Genomic DNA, 20,892 nt, shown 5'->3' with positions numbered 1-20,892 from the left:
ACTGAATTTAGCACTAACCACCTGAATCAGAGGGATGAAATGATCAGATATATTGATGAAGGGTGATAACAGGGGACCAACTGGACAGAGCAATATTGCCCAACTGCAGAGCCCTTGGAATTTCTGGAGTTGATGGACAGACCAAATTAGGAGTCCAGGGCATGCCCAAATTAAGACACCGGTAAAAGACTAAATTAAGATGTGTGCAAGTGATGAGTTTGTTGGAACAAAGGAATATGCTGACAGGATATAAACATGAACAGTATGATGCTCACAGTGAAACCAATCAATGGTACCTGGAAATGAAAAGTCATCAGAGGAGTCAAGTTAAAGAAAAAGCATAAAAGTGGGGAGCAACAAGAAAGTTAAGTGTATCATCATCCAGCAACATCTGGACTGAGCAACAGCCAAAAAGACTATCCACAGACAACCACCCTCTACTTTCAGGAATGCTCACTATACATCAGACCTGATGGTGGAGTAACTTCTGTGATTGGGTGAGACCATTGGGCTAAGTGTTTCTCTCTCTCTCTCTCTATTGATCAATCAATTGATAGATAGTTCGATTGATATATCTATATGTAGATATAGGTATATAGATATGTAGGGCTGTGTGAAACATCACAGTTTCATTTCGACTTCCATTTTCCCACTTTGAAGGGAAAGTGTTTTGTTTCACTGTTTTCAAGCACTGTTCCATTTCGTTTTGTTGAAACTGTTTTGCTGTTTCAACGCATTTTGCTGTTTCACCCATTGGTTATTATAGACATTTTCATGATTCCCTATAACTTTGTCATTTGTTCCCTGATTCAGATGCAAATTGCAGGGATGGTAGCCCCTTCTGAAGGCATGAAGTCTGCCAAGCTTCAAGGAGATAGGTGTAGAGGTTTTTGTGAAACTCGCCTCAAACTGTTCAAAGCACAAGGCTACCGCTGCACACTGCTGAAACCCCACGCACAGATCAGAGGCCCATGCTCCCCCCCAGGAAGAGTTGTGGAAGTGATCAGTAGAGCTGGGGAAAGGAATGTGAGAGCTGGGGAATCAAACCAGGAGCTAGATGTTAATATCAGACCAGTCCTTCCCCCCTCTTTCCCCTGCCTATCCTTAGTTTCTGTTTAGCTGCAAGCAAGCTGGCTTCAAAACTCATCCTTGTTTCATTTCAAAGCTGTTTTGAAGCCTTTCTTTTCATTTCAATTTTACTGTTTTGAGCTCAAAACGAGTCGAAACGGCTTCCAAAGAAAACACCCATTGAAATTTTGCACAGCTCTTACACACACACACACACACACACACACCCCCCCACCCACCCCCCCCCACCTAGATAGAATTTATATTTAATGTATTAATAAAGTTAGATTTTAGTTAAGTTGAATGGTGTGAGATGTATTCCATGTTCACTCTGGTCTGATTATAATTTAGCAATCCTTTAGCACAGGGGGTGTCAACCAGAGATGTATGTACCCCAGGGGGTACTTGAAAAGGCCCTAGAGGGTATGCACAGGTGGGCAGGGACAGAGCACCACCACACGCCATCCCATGTAGGTGCCGCCCACCTGGTCAGACACAGGGAGCGGGGAAAGGTCGCATACAGTGGCTGCCACCACATACCACCCCCCATTTCCCCTGCTCTGTGTCCGGCCACTGGGGGTATACTGCTCCGTGTCCAGCCGCCAGGAGTACACTGACCCAAAAAGGTTGAAAACCCCTGCTTTAGCACCATAGGTGCATAACATCAGGCCAAGATCTTGCAGCAGTGACAGTGTGGTCTAGAACTGGGGCAGAGCTGCAATCCACTGCCTGCATGCCCTAGGCAGAGGCATACAGGCAGTGGATCACAGCTCTGCCCCAGTGCCAGACCACACTGTCACTGCTACAAGATCCTCCACCTTATGTGGCATCTTTGTTCCAAGATCTGCACAAGTTCCAGACCACACTGTCACCCCAGAGCAGCTCCCAGCTCAGCCGCATGCCCTGCCAGTGCTGCTGGGGCTGGTCTCCATGGAAGCCTTAGCCGCTCGCTGTCACAGCCCTGCTGCTCCTGGGGTCTCCACTGAAACCAGCTGCTGGGAAATGGAGTCTGGCCACCAGCTGAATCCACCATTTTGCCCACCCCAGGCCAATAAACAAAACTACTTTAAGGCCTAGTGTAAGACCTGAACACTGATTAAAATAACTTATTTTATTTCCCTTTAAGGATTTTTTTGAAATCATATCATGAGGGCGGGGACAGTCAGGTAGAATGATAAAGAGAGAAAAATCTAAAGGAATTACAAGAGGTATAATGAAGCAAGAGGTATCCTAAACCCAGAGGTATCATAATGACTTCCATGGGCAAGATATGTGTGTAGGAGGAAAGAAAACAGACTAGCTAAGTATTTCTTGAATGATCAGTCCAACAGTGTTGGGCCTTATAGCTGAGCAAGATCTTAGAGTTTTAATGTGAAGTATGAGTAGTAGGAAAATATTGGCCTTTGACATAAATGTATGAAGGCAACTTATAAAAGTGATTAAAGACTTCTAGGATCAACAGAGCAAAGGGGGAAAGAAAGGAGGAAGATGATTTAAAGACTTCTAAAACTATATCACCAGCAAAAAAGTATAACAGATATTGTAATAAAAGAATTATCAAATGAATTCCTTAACTGAATCATCCTCTTTTATTATTTTTTTCCTTAACATAGTCACTGCAATGTATTACTGCAGCTTGGTAGTATTGTGTTGGACTGTAGCAAAAGCAATGATAGTTCAAATTTAGTCTTATACTTCCCTGAATTCTTTAAAATGTTTGCCTGATCTTTATATGACTCCCATGTGCCTTTACTATGATCATTTTTTTGCTTGAGAGAAAAAAGCTTTGGTGCTAATATCAATTATAAAGGTAATCTTTGTTTCATTTCTTTGCTAAGATTAGTGTCACTTCATAAGTTTACTGATTTTGCCATCTTGTCTTTCATGCTTTTGAAATGGAGCATAGCAAACTAGTGACTATCAAGTGCTTAACAGAATTTAAGGACTGAATTTGGCTCTCAGTTAAACAATTCCATCAGTCACACTGACTTCAATACCATTACTCTGGATTTATGTTAGTATAATAACAGAAATTGGCCCTATACATTTAAATCAAATTTAGAACCAAGTTTCAGCCTGAGAGAAAAACTTTATCAATCATTCTGATTCCTTCCTCAGATGCTGATATGAATGGCAGCTTGCAAAAAGACTTGATTATTAAAATTAAAGATGCTATGATTTAGACTCCTGGTAGGAGGCAATTTTTTATTTCAGTTTTACAGTAAGATGTACATTAAGAACTTTCAGTACTGGGTAGAGAAATGTCAACCTGTCTCAATGCTGCCTCTGATTATCACATTTTATGAGATAATTGAATGGGGGACCTCTGAGGAAAAGCACATACTGCAAAAAAGTAGGGAATGTGATTCAGTAAGGTGTGTACCTTTCAATTTTGACTTAGAACCATTGTAAAAGCATGGTGCAATGGGACAATGAGCTAGCGGTGGTTCATTTATGATGATACATGAAGAAGAGGTTACAAGTTCCAGACCACCTGTATCATTGAACAGAGAGGTAGTTAGCAGAGCTAGTCTGCAGGCAGGCAGGAGGCAGAGTAGTATGATACCTTATACACTATCTTGTTCAGTGAGGCATGAGTTTTCATAGGCTGCAGCCATCTTTTTCAGATGCTATGAATTATATAAATCAAATCAATCAGCTTACAAGGTAAGCTGTACTGTACAAAAGTTCATGCCTCCCTGAACAAGTTAGGCCAGTCTTCCTTGCCTTCTACCTATCATTGAACGGGCTTACATTTTCCAAAACTGGTGGTACTATTGAAAAACTACGTTGGTCAATTTACAAGTTGTAATTACAGTCATCCTGTCATTCAAAATGTCCCCTGTATTTAATCTGGAAAATATTCATTTGCCATCCTAATATTGCAGCAATTTTTGGCTGTCTCTCCCAGAAAATGCTGAATTTCAGTGTGATCCTTTGTACATATATTAGGGTGTAGCATAGCTTTGAAGCAGAGTAACATTATTTTTTTCTTTCTAATTTAAGCTCTAATTATCTCCCTCATTTTGCAGAGGTACCTAACCTGTGATAACAGATAAGTGTTCTAGCCAACCAAAATGAGTGGGTATTTGTCCCATACCAAGGAGTATGTGGGTTAAATGCATCTTAGCATTTGTACGCTTAGTTCTTAGAATTCATTGATGCAAAGATGAGAATTAAATCCTGGTGTGCACTGCTAGATTTTTTGATTAAATCTTATAAGCTGGTTCCTATAGTAACTCAAAATTCAACAAGTCTAATTTTACCATATTTGCTCACATACGATGCATACCTTGTCCCCCTCCAAAATCAGGTCTCCAAAATCAGGGTGCATTTTTAAGCAGGGAAGTTGATTTTTCTTCACTGGAATAGAAGCATGGAACAAAAATAAGCAAGCAAACAGTGTGCTAAAATGGTTGCCACTGCTTATAGGGGCAGGAAGCAGCAGGTATGGAATCTAGTGTTATCCCTCACACAGATACTGGTAAGAAAGTAACTTTTGGCTGATGAGCCACTGAGTTGGTGGAGGGTGAGTGAGTTGTTGCATGCAGTGTGTACTATCTCAATGAGGCTTGTGGTATGGAAGCAGCACTATTATTTACATCAGTGGTGTCAAACGCATCTGAGTCCCCAGGCAGGATCTGGACTGTGGAGCTCCTGGTAGGCCAGATCCAGCCTATGGTACAGGGACAAACACTGTGGCTGCTGCAGTAGTGATGGTGGTTTCTCCAAGCAGCAGCAGCAAGAACTTCAGAAGTGCTAAGCAGTCTGGGGCATACAGTGGTGAGGGATCTAGGGGTGCAGGACCCCCAGCAGCAGGAGGGTCCAGCAGTGGCAATGGGTTTGGGAAAGGCATCTGAGGGGGGTGGCAGCAGCTAACAAAGTTCATCACCAATGGCCATGGCCAGCAGAGCCAAAAGGCCCCAAATTCTGCAGCAAGCCATGTCCCCCAATTTTCAATGGTCTGCCAGCAGCCTAGTGGGCCAGATAAAGTGGCTCCTCAGGTCATATGTTTGACACTCCTGATTTACAGGAAATTATATAAAGAACTACATAGAGTGGAAAGCGTAAGACTTTTACTACTGCCCCTGAAATAGCCTGGGGCCTAGGTTTGTTGATATCCTGCCACACTAAGAAGTTCCTCTCTCTCACAATACAAGAACTGGGGTCAAAAAATGAAACTAACAGGTAGTAAATTTTAAACTAACAAAAGGAAGTTCTTTTTTACACATCATGTAATTAAATTGGCAGTTGTGAAATTAAAGTGGGAAACTCACAGTTGTGGAATTAAAGTGGAATTGATACCTGCGGAAACTGACAGTTTAACCAGATTGAAAAAATGATTGGACAATTCTTGGAGGAAAGGGGCAGCAGTAGCTCTTAAACATGGCAATTAGGGATACAGCCCCTGAATCAGAACTTCCTAGACCTTAAGGGTACTTTTACACGTACTCTGGGGGTGGGTGGGGACAGCACTTTAATTAGAGTGGCTCCGAAAGCCACTTTAATTAAAGTGCCACTGTATCTCGTGTATCAGCACCCGCTAAGATTTTTAAGTGTGGGAACACCGAGCCGTGCTCCAGCAGACTCAATTAATTGAGTCTGCTCTGATGCCCTAGAATTCCAGGCTTGAGGGACAGGCTGGGGTGGGAGGAAAAGGGGGTTGTAGCAGCACAGGTAAAAGTGCAGAGGTACCTGGGGTGTCAGATGTCGGGCAGGTTTCAGTGTGTCAGAATTCCACTGTGTATATTGAGTCCATGAGTTTCTATACCTACTACTTAGGAGGCTGATGAAGTGAAGTTCATAGGCCAAGCTCTGAAAAGTGGTTTATAAATTCAAACAAGAACCTAACCTCATCACCAGAACTGAAGCCAACTTCCTACAGCTCCAAACACAAAACCTGCTAACTGTTTCCAGTACCCCCACAAACTGCACACTAGAACTTAACAAAGACAACAATACCCAACTACCTGTGGGGACACATTCCTCACCAAAAAAACACTCTGCCTCCAGTTTCTCAGGCCTGATCCTGAAGGGGAACAAATTACAAACCACTTTTCACAGCTGGGCCTATGAACTTCACTTCATCAGCCTCCTAGGTACAGAAACTCATGGACTCAATATAGATTAGACCAGGGGTTGGCAACCCCTGGCACACGTGCTGAGCACGGCATGCAAGGCCATTTTTCTCAGCATGCATTGGGGCCGGGGAGGCAGCAGCTGTTTGCAGCCTCCCGGCTGCACAGGACCTGGGGCCTCCTTCCCCATAGACCCATCCCATACTTCCAAGTTCATCCTGGCAGGCGACCGAGCTCAGCAGGGACATGTTCTTCCCCTGCTGGCTGGTGATGCAGTGAGTGCCCCCTCCAGCTGAGAGTGGGGCAGTAACTGGTTTTTTGTTTTTTTTTTATAATGAAAAAAGGAAATTGGTTCAGACAGAGTGAGGAGGGTGGCACTCAGTCTGTCTGCAGGTGGAGCTTGGGAAACCCCAGCAGTGGGAAGTTCACTTTCAAGCACACTAGGTGCTCCATCAAACCAGAATCCAAGCAGGTGCAGTAGGGTGTCACAACATCCCCAGCAATGCCAAAAACCCTCTTGCTTGGAACACTGGCTGGTGGGCAGGACAGGTGTTGCTGGGCAACTGTGGCCAGATCCTACCACATCTGGCTGTGGCTTGCCCAGTAAGCCAAGGGGGTCACAGTCCAATGCCAGACCCCGGCACTGAAGTCATGCCCTTGGCCCACATTGGCAGTAGCTGATGTGGAGGAACTATTTGTAACTTTAATGTAAACTATTAAAGCTAAATATAACTAATAATATTAACAACTAATGTAATAACCATACAATCTCTTCTATGAATATGTGATTTTTCTTCTTCTGTGTGTGTGTGTGTGTGTGTGTGCGTGCGCAATGTGCGATTCCCTGCACAGTGATGGATCACACTGCCAGGGAAAATACTGAGCTTTCTTTTTTTAAAGTATTGCAAAAAAAAAAAAAAGAGAGAGAGAACAAATATAAATTGAAAGAAATGAATTGGATAAGTATTAAGTAAAGAGATTCTAAGATAAGGTAAGCTATATCCTATTCAATCCTTTCTAAGAACAGAAAGGAGTAGGCAACTGACTGACTAGGAAGCAAGCCAGGCAGCACAATACCTTTCTGACGCTGTTGCTCACTCAGAACCAGCTCACAAAAGGCACAGCAAACCTGCAGACAGAGGTTTTTATGTTGTTTCTATGTTCCTCCCCCAGACACTGTGATTGGAAGGGCAGTCAGAGACAAATCACACTCACTGGCCAGCTAGAGATGCCAGTTCTTCCCACCCCCTGCTCCCCCTCCCCCCTGTGCTTCCCTTCCCTCTTCTAAGTTTCTGTTTCCCCATAAAGACTGCCCTCTGAATTTCCAAATCGCTGAATCTTTTCCAAATCTATTAGGAGTCTCCGAATTCATTTGGAAAGTTTTAAGCTTCTAGCGATTCGATTCAGATTTGGCGATTCGGCCTCTGAATCGGGCTGAATCTTCTCCGAATCGAATCGCAAACTGAAGCTTCGCACAGCCCTGCAGGGCAGCCTCTCTGCTTGTGTATAGGCAACCTAAAGGATAGCACTGGAAATTGAAAGACTGGAGCTACATTCAGACAAAATAAAAGCAGTGAGAGGATTAGTGATAGGATGTGGCGCCTTTCGTTTCTCTTCTTTCAAATCCAGGCCAACTGATAGTGGACAAAAACCAGTATCATGTTATGGCTGTTCTGAGACCTCTGTGAGGTGTAAGTCATTTTGGACATATGCCCATTTTATAACATTTCAGGTTCACCTTTGAATTTTTGCTCTTCAGGCTGGAACTCCAATTCTTGCTGATTTGCCTACCTGCAGGTGAACCAAGACCAGTGTTTCTTTGAAACTTTCTTTAAAACTGAGTAAAGAAATTCTTTTCTCTGACTGCCTGACTACCCGCTAGTGATTTTAAGACTATGACTCATCAGATTTAAGATTCATTTCTTTTGTTTCAGGATCTAATTATTTTGTTCTTCCTTTTGGTTAATGAGTATTATTTATTTTTAATCAGTAGCTTGATATGTGTTACCTATATTGTCTTAGTAGTTTTAGAATAATATTGAAGCCATGATGGTCCATGACTTATGTGAGAGAGAAGGATTTTTGGGGGGGTGATATCTTTTATTGGATCAACTAAATGGTAGGAATAAAGTTAGTATTGTAAATATATTGTAAATTGTTAGTATAGTAAATTAATATTATTATTTATAGTTCAATATTAAACTTGCTATTAAAATTTACTATAAGTTATTTCTCAGAGTACTTGATTTTGGTGGGAGAGGCTTCACAAGTCTTCCTTCATCCCCATAATACCTTGGGGGATCAACACCTCTCAACTATTGTGGCAACTATGAATCTCTTTCAAAAGAGGCTAATTCTCTCCATTCACTTTAAGCAGAACTTAGGGGATTTTTATACTGCAGCCATCACAGTGCCTGGGGAATGCTGCAGAGAAGCATGTTCTGGCCACCCACTCCTGTTCTACAGGTGTCAAAATGGAAAACAAGGCAGTGAAGCTGCCTCAGGGTGCCTACCCACTGCTGCTAGCAAACTGTCTCCAGCATGCTTGAGAATGATACTTAACTTGGGTTGGTAAATTCCCCTTCTGGAACGGAATGCCTAAAAATCTCTTTGTGGATCTAGGCCTAAGTAACATGTTTATTTGTTCTTCCATCTGCTACTTAAGCGGCCATGAGAAAATACAGCTTGGTTAGGGATTCATTAGATAGCCCCATCAACCCAGGGCTGATGTACTGGCTGGAATAGGATAGAGCAACCTTCAACGTATTCTAATTTGTGTCAACAAGGCTGGCCTCAGGATAAAGAGAGTGTAAACCGCTGTTTGTACCCTTCACTTCAGCTGCACTGAATGCTTCTCAGCTACAGCTCAGGAACTGGGCCCGAATGTCAGCCACTGACCCGTGTCGATTGAGTTTGATTGTTCCAGAAGATAGATATAGATTCAACTCCTATCTACATTTCCGGTTTCAAAGAAAATGCCGTAGGGTTCCCCACATTTATAAACAAAACTATTGCATTTCTTCCAACATTGTGGTATCTGAGTGCCTGTCTGAGAAATGTTATTAAATATTTTATCCAGTCAAAGTTTCAAAAGTAGGTTTAAAGCAGTTTTACATTTCTCTATTTTCTTCTGCTTTTCTTATGTGCCTAGTATTACTTGAGAGTGCAGCCCTGGACTTCAGAACACATCACCATACAGCCTGGAAAAAATAATATTAGCTCCTGCAGTTTCCTTAGTAACAATAAGCACCAGAAGCACCTGCAAATTCACAATAATTCTGCTAGTTCTTTGTGAGGTTTTAACATTTAAATTCCGAGTGAGCATCTGAAATAGGTGTATTGAGTCAGAAAGATCTGAAAGAAACGTGGAATTATCCGTTTGATCAGCAAATGGTTGGCTACTCAGTTCACCGACTCTAGATTACTTCAGTGCTTTAGGAATTGTTCTGATTACCTTCTACCTCCATTCTGTATTTGCAGAATGATCCACAGTGCCATATCAGTGAAGTCTGGCACCCAGGGCAAAGCCTACAGCAGCAGCATACCTTTGCCCAGAGCACAGATCTAGGGGGCATATGCCCCCCATGCTTGCCTGGGAGTGCACACAGCCGCGAGAGCTACCCTTCCCCCATCTCTGCGCCCACCCAAATGAGCCACTTGTGGCTCTGTCCCACACTCCACCCCAGATGGGCAGCACCTGTTGGTACTCCTTTGCTTCAGCACCCAGGGCAGTCGCTTTGCTCGCCCTCACCTTGCTACAGCACTGATGGTCTGTAACTGTTTTACATTGACGCTTTCTTGTGCTTAGGCAAACCAAGATGAAATCATGCTGGATTTTAAACTTATCTTAGCTTAAATTATTTTTCAGTTATCAAAAAGACAATAGTTGGTTCTTTTTTTCACTTCATTGATGGCAATCTGTTCTATATGCCGCCACGAGATTAATTAATAAAATTAATGTTAGATATAAAGTATGTTGAGTATACATACACACAAACTTCTTGGTTTGCTTTTCTAACAATGACCCAATTATTTTTACACTTAGTAGCTACTGATTTTTGACAGGATATGCATAAAGCCAAAACCTTTAAAAACAAGTCCTTCATTTCATAATACCCATTCTACAAATAAGTTATCCTCAATCAAATAGTTATCCTGTTTTCTCTTTTTATTAGATGTAAAGTTACACAGATACATTAATCTACATGGATGCTAAATCAGCTTCCTAAAAGCTAATTTTAGTAATGTAAAGTTAATTAGGACTTTTCTGAACAGCTGTGATTAGTTTGGCATTTTGAATAAAACAGTTAAGAACGTAAGACTGGAAGAGAACTCCCAAGTTATAAATCACGTTATCTTGCTTTTGCAGGCAACTATATCATATAGGATATTGTCTACACCAGGGGTGGGCGAAACACGGCCCACGGGCCAGATGCAACCTGCCAAGTCATTCTATCCAGCCTGTAGGGCCCCTAAAAAAATTTAGAAAATTAATATTTATCTGCCCTTGGCTGCCTGTCATGCAGCCCTCAATGGCTTGCCAAAACTCAGTAAGTGGCCCTCCACCCAAAATAATTGCCCACCCCTGGTCTACACCATCTCCTTTGTGCTTCTGATCAAACTCAGTCCTAAAACTAGTAAAATATGCTAATCCTAGATTAGTAGTACTCCTCCTGCGTAACTGAAGCTAGATTACTTCTGATACCTGAGCTGCCTTGTTCAGAATTAGCTCTGGTATCTAAGTACATTGAGCCACAATGGCATACCCACCGACTCCTTGCCCAAATAGTTATTTCCCATTGGGTGCATCTACATGTTCATTAATGTACTTTAGGTAATGCACATTAAATCTAGTACCTCCAGGCACATCTACATGTGTGCTTTAATGCACATTATCTTATTTTGATATACATTAAAGTGTCACAAAAAACCCAGCTATTTAGTTAATGTGCATTAAAATAGGCTACTGTGCATTAAGCATCACTTATAAACCATGCTCTTCAGTTAATGTGCATTAAGACAAGCTAATGCACGTTTTCCTAGTACCTCACAATGGAGGGCACCTATACATGTGCGTGGAGCCTACTATGAGGCACTGGAACATGGAAATTGACGCACTCTGGCAGCCTTCCATGTCACGTGTATCAGTGTCCCAGCACTTCTCTGAAAAAATCAGCATTTGTGCTGAAAAAATGGTGGTGGGGGCTTTGAAATAAAACATGTTTGAAGAGCTTTAGTTCAAAGCACCCCACCATCTTTTTTTCAGTGTGAGGATGCTGATACACATGATGCGCAGGACTGTTTAATTAGCACAGCTTGCTAATTGAAGTGCCCAGCATTGAGTCCTGCAGCACATGTAAAAATGCCCAGTGGTACTAGATTTAATGTGCATTAACTAAAGCACATTAATTCATGTGTAGACACACCCTTCATTGTGAAGTACTAGAAAAATTAGCCTATTTTAATGCACACTAGCAAAAGAACAGTTTTTGTGACACATTAATGCACATTAAAATAGGCTAATGCACATTAAAGCACATGTGTAGACACATCCATTGTGAATCCCCCCTGCTGCCCTCTCTATCTTATACTTGTTTCCACTTAACAAGTTTCAGTTATCACTGCAACTCATGAGTTCCTCATGCGACTAATCTGTCTCTGCTTCTCCCACCCTCATTTCCCTCCACCAGCTCCCATTTCTAGTCTCCTTGCCCAACCAATCCCAGCTCCACTCAGTTCCCAGGAACAGTTTCTCTTCTTGATTTCAGACTATTATTCTAATGACCTGGATAGACCAGAGAAATGGTCCTCAATCAAAGAATAATTGCATGCACAAATACAGACTGGGGAATGGCTAGCTGCAGTACTACTAAAAACCTGGGGTTAGAGTAGACTGTAAGCTGAATAGGAGCCAACAGTGCACTCTTGTTGCAAAAAAAAGCCAACTGCCTGGCATGTTGTATTAACAGGAGTGTCATTTGTAAATCAAGGGAAGTGATTCTTCTGCTTTATTCAGGACTGTATCTATTTTTGGGCCTTTTTACACCCTTCAGAAAGAATGCCTTCAAGAAGAATGCAAACAGATTGGAAGAGTCCAGTGCAGAGCAATGAAAATTGTTACAGGCCTGGAAGACAAGACTTACAGGCTAGGGACAGACATTACACAGAAACTGGTTTAAGTGATCAGAAACTGGTTTAAACCTGTAACAGAACAGACGTTCAGTGCACATAAACCACTTTGAAAATGGACTAAACCAGTTTGAGATAAACGTGGTTGAATGTAGTACCAGATTTAACTGATTTGGGTCAACCCAGTGTATGCAATATCTGTCCCAGACCCCTTCCTGGTTTAATTTAAACCAGAGTCCCCCAGCATCCTGGCAAGTTCTCTGCTCCACTGGGCTCTCTGCTCCAGCAGAGAAGGGCTGACCCCGCCCCTCTGCTCCCCAGTTGATCAGGGACAGGCAGAGACAGACAGGGGCAGGGGTCTAGCCAGACGCTGGCCCCAGAAGGGAGCAGGGAAAAAGTTTATTCCCCCCCTCCCTCCCCTGTCCCACCACCATGGACCTGCACTTCTTCATGCTCACTGATCTGGCAGTGGGGGCATGGCCAGCCCCGGCAGTGGCCTTAGCTGAACTGGCCAGAGAGGTTGTTTAATTCCCCCCTCCCTGTCCCAACAACTGGGACCCAAGCTGGGTCTGCTGGGCACTCCCCCCTTGCTGCTGAAGCGGCAGGGCCAGGTGCAGCCAGGTGCTGACCAGCATAGGCCCTGAGGCAGAGAGGGCAGGGAGGGAAGTTATTCCCCCCTCCACCCTCATTTCACTGGGGGACTGCAGCAGGGTCTGCCCATTCCATCCACTGTCCCCGCTTGCTCCCTGCTTGTGGCAAGCAGCAGAATAATACCCTTCTCCACTCCTCACCTAAGGGGCCCTGCTGGCCAGTGTCTGGCTGCACCTGGCCCTGCTGCTGCAGCAGTGAGGGGGCAGGACTCTTGTTGGGGGCAGCAGCCCCTGTCATAGTGTTGGGGAGCATGAGTCCCTTCCCAGTGCGGGGTCCTGTTTTGGGGTGAGGAGAGCTGCGCTGGACTGCAAGTGGTAGGACCAGGGTTCAGAGGGGGCCAGAACCTCCACAGCGCCGTCACCACTGCTGCTACTGCCACCACAGCTGCGGTCCACAGCAGCTTTCTCTGTCCCGCAGTGTGGCCCCCCAACCAGGAAGGGTGTCATGCTTGGGGAAACCATGACAGGGGTTGCTGCCTTGGTCATGGTCAGTCCTCCCCCTCGCTACTCCAGTGGCCAGGCACGGGCACGGCCAGATTCCAGCTGGCATGGCCCCTGTGGCAGAGGGAGAAGGGAGCGGGGTTATTCCTCCCTCTACTCCCACTGCCTCCGGGAGACCACAGCAGGGTCTGCTCACCCTGACCACTGCCCCTGGTTGCTCCCTGCTTGGGACAAGCAGCAAAATAACCCCCCTGCTGATCCCCCCCACCTAAGGGGCCCTGTCGGTCACCATCTGGCTGTGCCTGGCCCCATCACTACAGCAATTAAAGAGCAGGGCTCTTGGTGGGGGCAGCAGCCCCTGTCATACTGTTGAGGAGCATGAGTCCATTTCCAGTGCAGCAGCCCTGCTGCAGGGCATGCAGAGCTGTGGCAGACTGTGCGCAGAGGCACTGGGGCTGGGAAGGGGCCAGAGCCCCCCGCAGTGCCACCACTGCCACAGTCTACAGCAGCTTTCCCCACCCTGCAGTGTGCTCTCCCCACCCCCACCAGGAAGGGGCTTGCACTCTGGGAAACCATGACAGGGACTGCTACCCCCATCATGGTCTCTCTCTCCTTGCCACTCCAGTGGCTGAGCACAGGTGGGGCCAGTCACTGGCTGACAGGGCCCCTTAGGCAGGGAGCAGGTAGCAGGGAGAGGGGTTGTTTCCCCCTCTGCCCCTGGGGCACCGCAGTCAGGTTTGCCTGGCCCAGATGCTGCCACCACCACTAGCTCTGTGCCCAGGGCAAGTGGCAGGATAAGCCCCTACCAATGTCCCTTCCCTCTGGCATCTGGCAGAGGGGACACAAGAGGCAGTTTATCCCACCACTTGCCCTGGGCACAGAGCAAGCAGTGGTGGCAGCTGGCCTGGAAAGACCCCACTGCAGTGCCCCAGGGGTTATTTCCCCTCTCTCTGGTGTCTGGTGGAGGGGGCTTATTCTACTGCTTGCCCTAGGCAGGGAGCAAGTGGTGGCAGTCAGAGCAGGCAAACCCAGCTGCAGTCCCCCGGGGGCAGTGGGAGTAAAGGGTGTAATAACCTCTCTCCCTGCCCCCTCTGCCTCAGGGCCATGCCAGCCCGCTGCTGCAGTAGCAAGGGGGGATCCCTCAGCAGACCTGTCCTGGGTCCCTGCCGGTGGGACAGGGAGGAGGGAATTAAACCCCTCTTTGGCCAATTCGGCCCAGGCTACTGTCTGGGCTGGCCATGCCCCCCCCAACGCAGCTTCCCTGCAGCTGAGGGCACATACTAGCGCTCCCCGACTCCTGGCCTGAGCCACTGCAGGCATGTGCCCACATTTCCTCAGTCCACAAGGAATGTCTGTGCTGTTGCAAATCAGTTCAACCTAGGCAGGTTAAACTAACCTGCAAAGATTGAATCAATTCAGGTTCTGGCTTTTTGAATGTCTGTGCCTAGTCACAAAGAATGACTGAAAAAATAGGGTTATTGAGTCTTTAGAAGAGAAGACTGAGGGCCATTTGATAAGTCTTCAAATTTCTGAAAGGTGATACAGAGAGAATGGAGATGGGCTTTTCTCTGTAGCCACAGGAGACAGGACTAGAAGCACTGGCCTCAAGGTGCAGCAGGAGAAATTTAGGGTTGGAGATTAGGAGGAACTTTCTGACTATGAGGATGGTCAAGCATTGGAACAGGCTACCTAGAGAAATTGTGGAATCTCCATTCTTGGAAGTTTTCAAGAGCAAGTTAGACAGACACTTGGCATTTTGAAGTGCAGGGATGCTGATACACAAAATGCGGAGTGCAGTAATTGCCATGCTCCAGCAGACTTGATTAATCAAGTTAGTGCTGAATTAGAGCACGTTGGAGCAGCCTCCCTGCTTGTATACGGGCACCCTCCATTGTGACGCAGCAGAAAAATGCACATTAGCTTATTAGTGAAGGAGCACTTTTTGTGACACTTTAATGCACGTTAAAATAGGTCAGTACACATTAAAACACATGTATAGACACACCCATTGTGAATCCCCCCCCAGCTGCCTCCCTCCCTAATCTATTTTACACTTTTTTTTCCACCCAGCAAGTCTCAGTTATCACTCTGCATCTCTAGTTCCTGGGATGATTTAGTCAGGGATGATCTTGTCTTGAGCAGGGGATTGAACTAGATGACTCCGTGAGTTCTTTTCAGCCCTACTTTCCTATGAGCCTATACCTCCAGTACTAGATTTCACCATTGTTTATCCCAAACAACTCTTTCCCTTCCCCACTTCCTATTTCCGCTGCATTTAAGTGAAGCAGTTGCCTCATCCATGCCTGGGAACCAACAACAGACCTTTCAAACCAAGCAGAAACAACCTTCTCTCCCTCAGTTCAGCTGGCCCCACCCTGGTCTGAAACAGCCAAGTGAAACTGGAGTCTGTTCAGCTCCCCTGTGGAGTTCACAAATATGCAATTGGTTGCACATCAGTGCTGAGAAAAGCTCAAGCTCGCTCATTGCATACTGAATCTTCAGAGATTTTTAGCATCTAAACTCTAAGAATCCTTCACTGAGTCTGAGCAAGCTGAGATTTCTCAAAGGCTTAAAACCTGGACAATTTGTGGCAGATTTTCACAGGAATAGCAAATATCCCACCCTGTTAAATTTCAAGTACCTACTAAAAAGTTTGGGGGCACTAGAGCAGATTGTAGAAACAGAGGTGTTACAAGGGTGGAGCTAGCAGGACACTGCCCCCCCCCCCCCCAACATAAGAAGGATCAGTGAAATAATGGCTCCTTGGGACAGTGCTGTAGCAAGGGTGGGCAAGCGGGATGACTACCCTGAGTGCCAAAGTAAAGGGGTGCCAACAGGTACTGCCCAGCCAGGGCAGGGTGCAGGATGGAGCTGTAGGCTGTTTGTTTTGGGGGCACCAGGATGCGTGGGCAGCTCCTGCCACTGTGTGCACTCCCAGGCAAGCATGGGGGGGACCTGTGACCCCCAGATCTGTGCACAGAGTGAGGGTGGGCTGCCATTGCAGGCTTGCCCTGGGCACCAAACTTCCTTGTTATGGCACTGCCCTGGGACCCCACACAGCAGCAGCAGCTAGGCATTGAACAGGGAGCCACCCTGGCACAGACCAGACTGAGTGTGAAGAGGAGGAGCCCTCCGTGCAGCAAGGAACCTGCACAGAGAGCTACCCCTTCATCCCCAGCAACTGCAGCAGGGGCAGTTAAGAATATTCTGGGAACTGTCCTCTTCCCTGCCACAGCACAGCACCAGTCACCCAGGGAACAGGAAGCTGCATGCCCCCTCAGGTTGCAATAGCAGTTATAAGGCAAAGAGTTGCCCACGTACTCCAGCTGCAGTACCACCAGGCAGGCAGGGAGCAGGGAGCCAGCCCCATTGCTTTAGCAGCCCGTGTGTGAAGAGCCAGCCCTGAAGCAGCAGCTTCAGGCAGGTGGCACCGACAGGTTATCTGTTTTCCCAACAACGGTTTACAAGTGCCCTAGTCCTTGTCACTGTAAAGTTGGTTTCTTTCTCTCCGCTGCACAGCTCTCTGGGAATTCTCAGTCCTAGTATGCATTAGCTCTCAAGGAGCTTTTGAAAATATTTGCTCTGTTTAATGCATTGTAAGGGGTAATCTCAAGGCCTTCGGCACTAACCACTATACCCCCAGCTTTTCTACAAGCAGCTTTCTATGACTGTATTCCAACTAATAATAAACAATGGCATAAACTTGACAGGCAGTTTTCAAATGTAAGCACCTAAGAAAAGGCACTGGTCTCTGCATTTCAATCTTGGATTCCATCTTCCTTGCCCTAGGTGTTCATGGGTAGCCAGAGGAAGAATTAAGTAGCCTAATTTTGGTCTCACTGGGCTTGTCTACATGTGCATTAAGGTGCTTTTTCTAATGCACATTAAATTTAGTACCTCCAACCTGAGGTACTAAAAAAATGTGCTTTAGGCTGCCTTAATGCACAGTAATGAATGTGCATGTTTTTTTAGTGATGCTTAATGCACAGTAGCCTATTCTGCTGTGTATTAGAATAATCTGATTTTTTTTACATGATGCTTTAATGCACAGTAAAACAGGCTACTGCACATTAAAGCGCATGTGTAGATGTGCCCGCTGTATACTGTAGCTGGCTCTCCTACCTCTTAATCCTAGGGTTAAACACAAATGACATGGAACTTTTGTCTTAATTTAGAGCCTATTATAAGCTTGGGGGGTGGGGCAGAGGGGGGGAGAAACAATCTAATGAACAGCAGTAGTAGGGGAATGGAATGTATCAGCAGCTCAGCCTGTTAGGGAAGTGTTAAGAGATAGGGGAAATAGAAAAAACAATTTTTTTAAAGAATTACCATTTTGTCCCCATCAAATATAGGCCAAACAATGCCTCCAAAAAAATATGGAGCTGCTATCATAAAAAGAAAAAGGTTCATGAAGAAGAAGTGCCCAAACAGTCCTCTCAATTTGTCACCTGGTTTTCAAAAGGCTACACCAGTACCTTAGCCAACTCTACTGACTCATCTTCTACAAACAAGGTAGGAGAGAACAGCACTAAATCCTCTACTGGTGCTTCTATCAGCACAGAAAACAAGGAAACAAGAACTTCAAAATCCAGTCTTGATTTGGAAAAAGAACAGGAAGAAAAGTCCATTTGTAACTCTAGTCCTGAAACTGCTGATATACATACCACCATTTCGATGGCATTACACATGCACATATAGATTGCAGCAACCATGACTGTGGCCCCTGAAAAATATTATTCAGTTTAGGAGCAGATGAACAAGGTCCAAATCAAAAGCAAGATGCTGATTTCTCACTGTCAGTGTCAGATGATGGAAGGAAATTCACTCATGACTGATTTATAAAAACTCTTGGTAATGAGAGGGAATTGAAAGAAAATTGGTCATCTATCCAACTTGGAGAATAACAGTTTTCTGTTTCCTTGTATGTTTTTTCCATACAAAATCACAGTTTACACCAAATATCGCTAATCCTTACAAAGGATTTTATTATTGGAAACATTTGAACCCACACATTCCTGAGCTCAAAGTCTCTCCAGAGCACTGTGAGTGTTATCTCAAGTGGAAAGTACAGGAACATGACCTTAAAAACAAAACCTCCACTGACGAAAACCTGCAAAGAGCTATATGATGGTGGAAAGAGAAACATGACACTCAATCCTAAAAATAGTTGTTGATACTGTGCTATTTGCACCACAAATAAATCTTGCTCTTAAAAGGCATAATGCAATTATTGGAAAACCAGTTACAAGGTTTTTTCATGAGAACTCATTAACCACTATCAACCAGTTCTTGCTCAATGTCATAAACCAAATCCACCATTTGGGTGCTGTTACTCACTTCCCCCTTGTGCGAAATGGATTTATTGACATCTTAAGGTGTCCAGTTCAGAAAAAAGTTTTATCTAGGAAAAACAAGGCAAACTATTGTTCAGTTTTATCTGACTGCACAGATGTAGCCTAAAAAGAGTAAATGACTCAAATTACCATATACATGAGAGGCAGCAGCAATGGGTTCAATATTGAAGAAAGCTTTGTTGACTTCATTCAAATGAATGAGAGAACTAGAAATAGATTAGCCAAAATGATAAAAAATAAACTTCATTATGATGGTTTGAGCATAAACAATATCCATGGTCAGGACTACAATGACGGAGCAAATAGGACCAAAAAATACAGTTGTGTACAAGCAAGAATTTTGAAGTTAAATACTTTTGTTAGGTTTGTCCCATGTGTTGATTAAAATTATTTGTTCACTTTAACTGGTATATGCAGCTAATATCAGTGCAGAAGTAATCACATTTTTTGGTTCAGTTCAGTGCTTGTTCTTGGTTTTTGTTGGTGGTGGTGGTGTTTTGTTTTTTTGCTGAATTCTCCTAAACAGTGAGAAATACTGACAGGGTGCCTTCAAAAAACACTGAAAAGCCACTTTGACACATACTGGTGTACAAAAGTGCATGCTATTGGCATATTATGTGGTCAGCTGCAAAAAGTAATAGAGGCTTTACAGAAAGTAATTGAAGGCACAATTACCATAGTGGATTTGTTCTTCAAATTGATTATAAATTTATTTACCTACTAATCATATGGAACAAATTTCTGAAGTCTATTGACCACATTAATGAAAAAAATACCAGCAAAAATGTCAGTGGATAAAGCTTCAAGGTTAATAAAAGGTTTGCATGACACAGTGCAAACTATTCATAATTCTGTATTACAGTCTGCAATGGAGGAGATCAGAAATCTTGCAGGGACTATAGATACTAAACCATTCTTTCCCAAAAAAGAAAAAGGTGTGAAAGCTTTTGAACTAGGGAGAATGCATGAATGAACCTTGCCTTCCTACTCTTGAAAACTCATTCCTGGTTCTTGTGAATAATGTCCTTGATTCTCTCACGTCTGACTTGTTCACAGAATGGCAATATGTGACACTGTTTGAAACTGCATCTAATACTGAATTTTTTCTTGGAAAATCCTTGTCAGAAATGCACTGAAAACACACGCTATTTGGCAATGAAGGACCCTGAGAATTTAAATGCATGATATTTGTCATTGGAAATTGAAAGCGTCAAGTTTCAGATTTCAGCTGCTCATCCTACACTTCAGGATGCTTCCCCACTTGAGATCCTGAATCCTTCATACAAATTTGCCTTAACTGAATCACTTCCTAACATCACAATTGCCTTAAGACTCTTTTTGACCCTGCCAATAGCAGTGCTTCATGTCAGTGGAGCTTCAGCAATTCTACAGTGTGGCACGAGTATCTTTCTAATTTGGCAATCTTGTTCCTTGAACATGATCATGCTAACTTTACCAATTATGACAAGATGATCAATGTTTTTTGCCTCCACCAAAGCTTGAAGAGTTAAAATACAATTTTTCCTTTTGTTCTCATTGAGCCTCCTGTCTTTTCCATTTAATATAACATCACATTCAGACAATACCTAGGTCATTTAACTTTGAGGAATGAATTACTCCATCATCCCTTGTAACTTAATCTGTAAAAATCCACTTAAAATACTGCTTTTTCCAGGAAGACGTATAAGTAACATGATGCAGATTTCCCTGTGGTTGCTGTATATTGGTTTGGATGTTCTACTGCAAGACCTCTTTTTTAATTTAAAGCACATTTCATATCTTCCAATGTTAAGGACAAAATGTGATCAAGCACATGTTGAGGCATTAGTGAATTTTCTTTTTCCATTATTGAAATGAGGGGTGCTTGACGTTTCTTCCCAGAGCACTGAAATTGTTAGTTACACCTCTGCATGCACAGAAAGGTTCACCAGAATAATTAATGCTGAAACTCTGTCCTTAACCTTGCTCACAGAAATGGCTGCCAGCCCCTCTTATAACAACATAATCTCTTAGCTAAAACCATATTTAACTCTTTACCCTATTAACCACATGACAGAACTAGGTAAGAAATGGTTTTCCTGCCCTTTGGAAAAGTTGCCACAATTTTAAAAATATTTCTGTTCTTCATCTGGATGCAACTGAGGCATTTTGAAACTTCCACTCACCAGAAGA

This window comes from Alligator mississippiensis, chromosome 1 (genome assembly GCF_030867095.1).
Source record: "Alligator mississippiensis isolate rAllMis1 chromosome 1, rAllMis1, whole genome shotgun sequence".
NCBI classification, from domain to species: Eukaryota; Metazoa; Chordata; order Crocodylia; family Alligatoridae; genus Alligator; species Alligator mississippiensis.
This window is presented reverse-complemented; position numbering follows the sequence as displayed.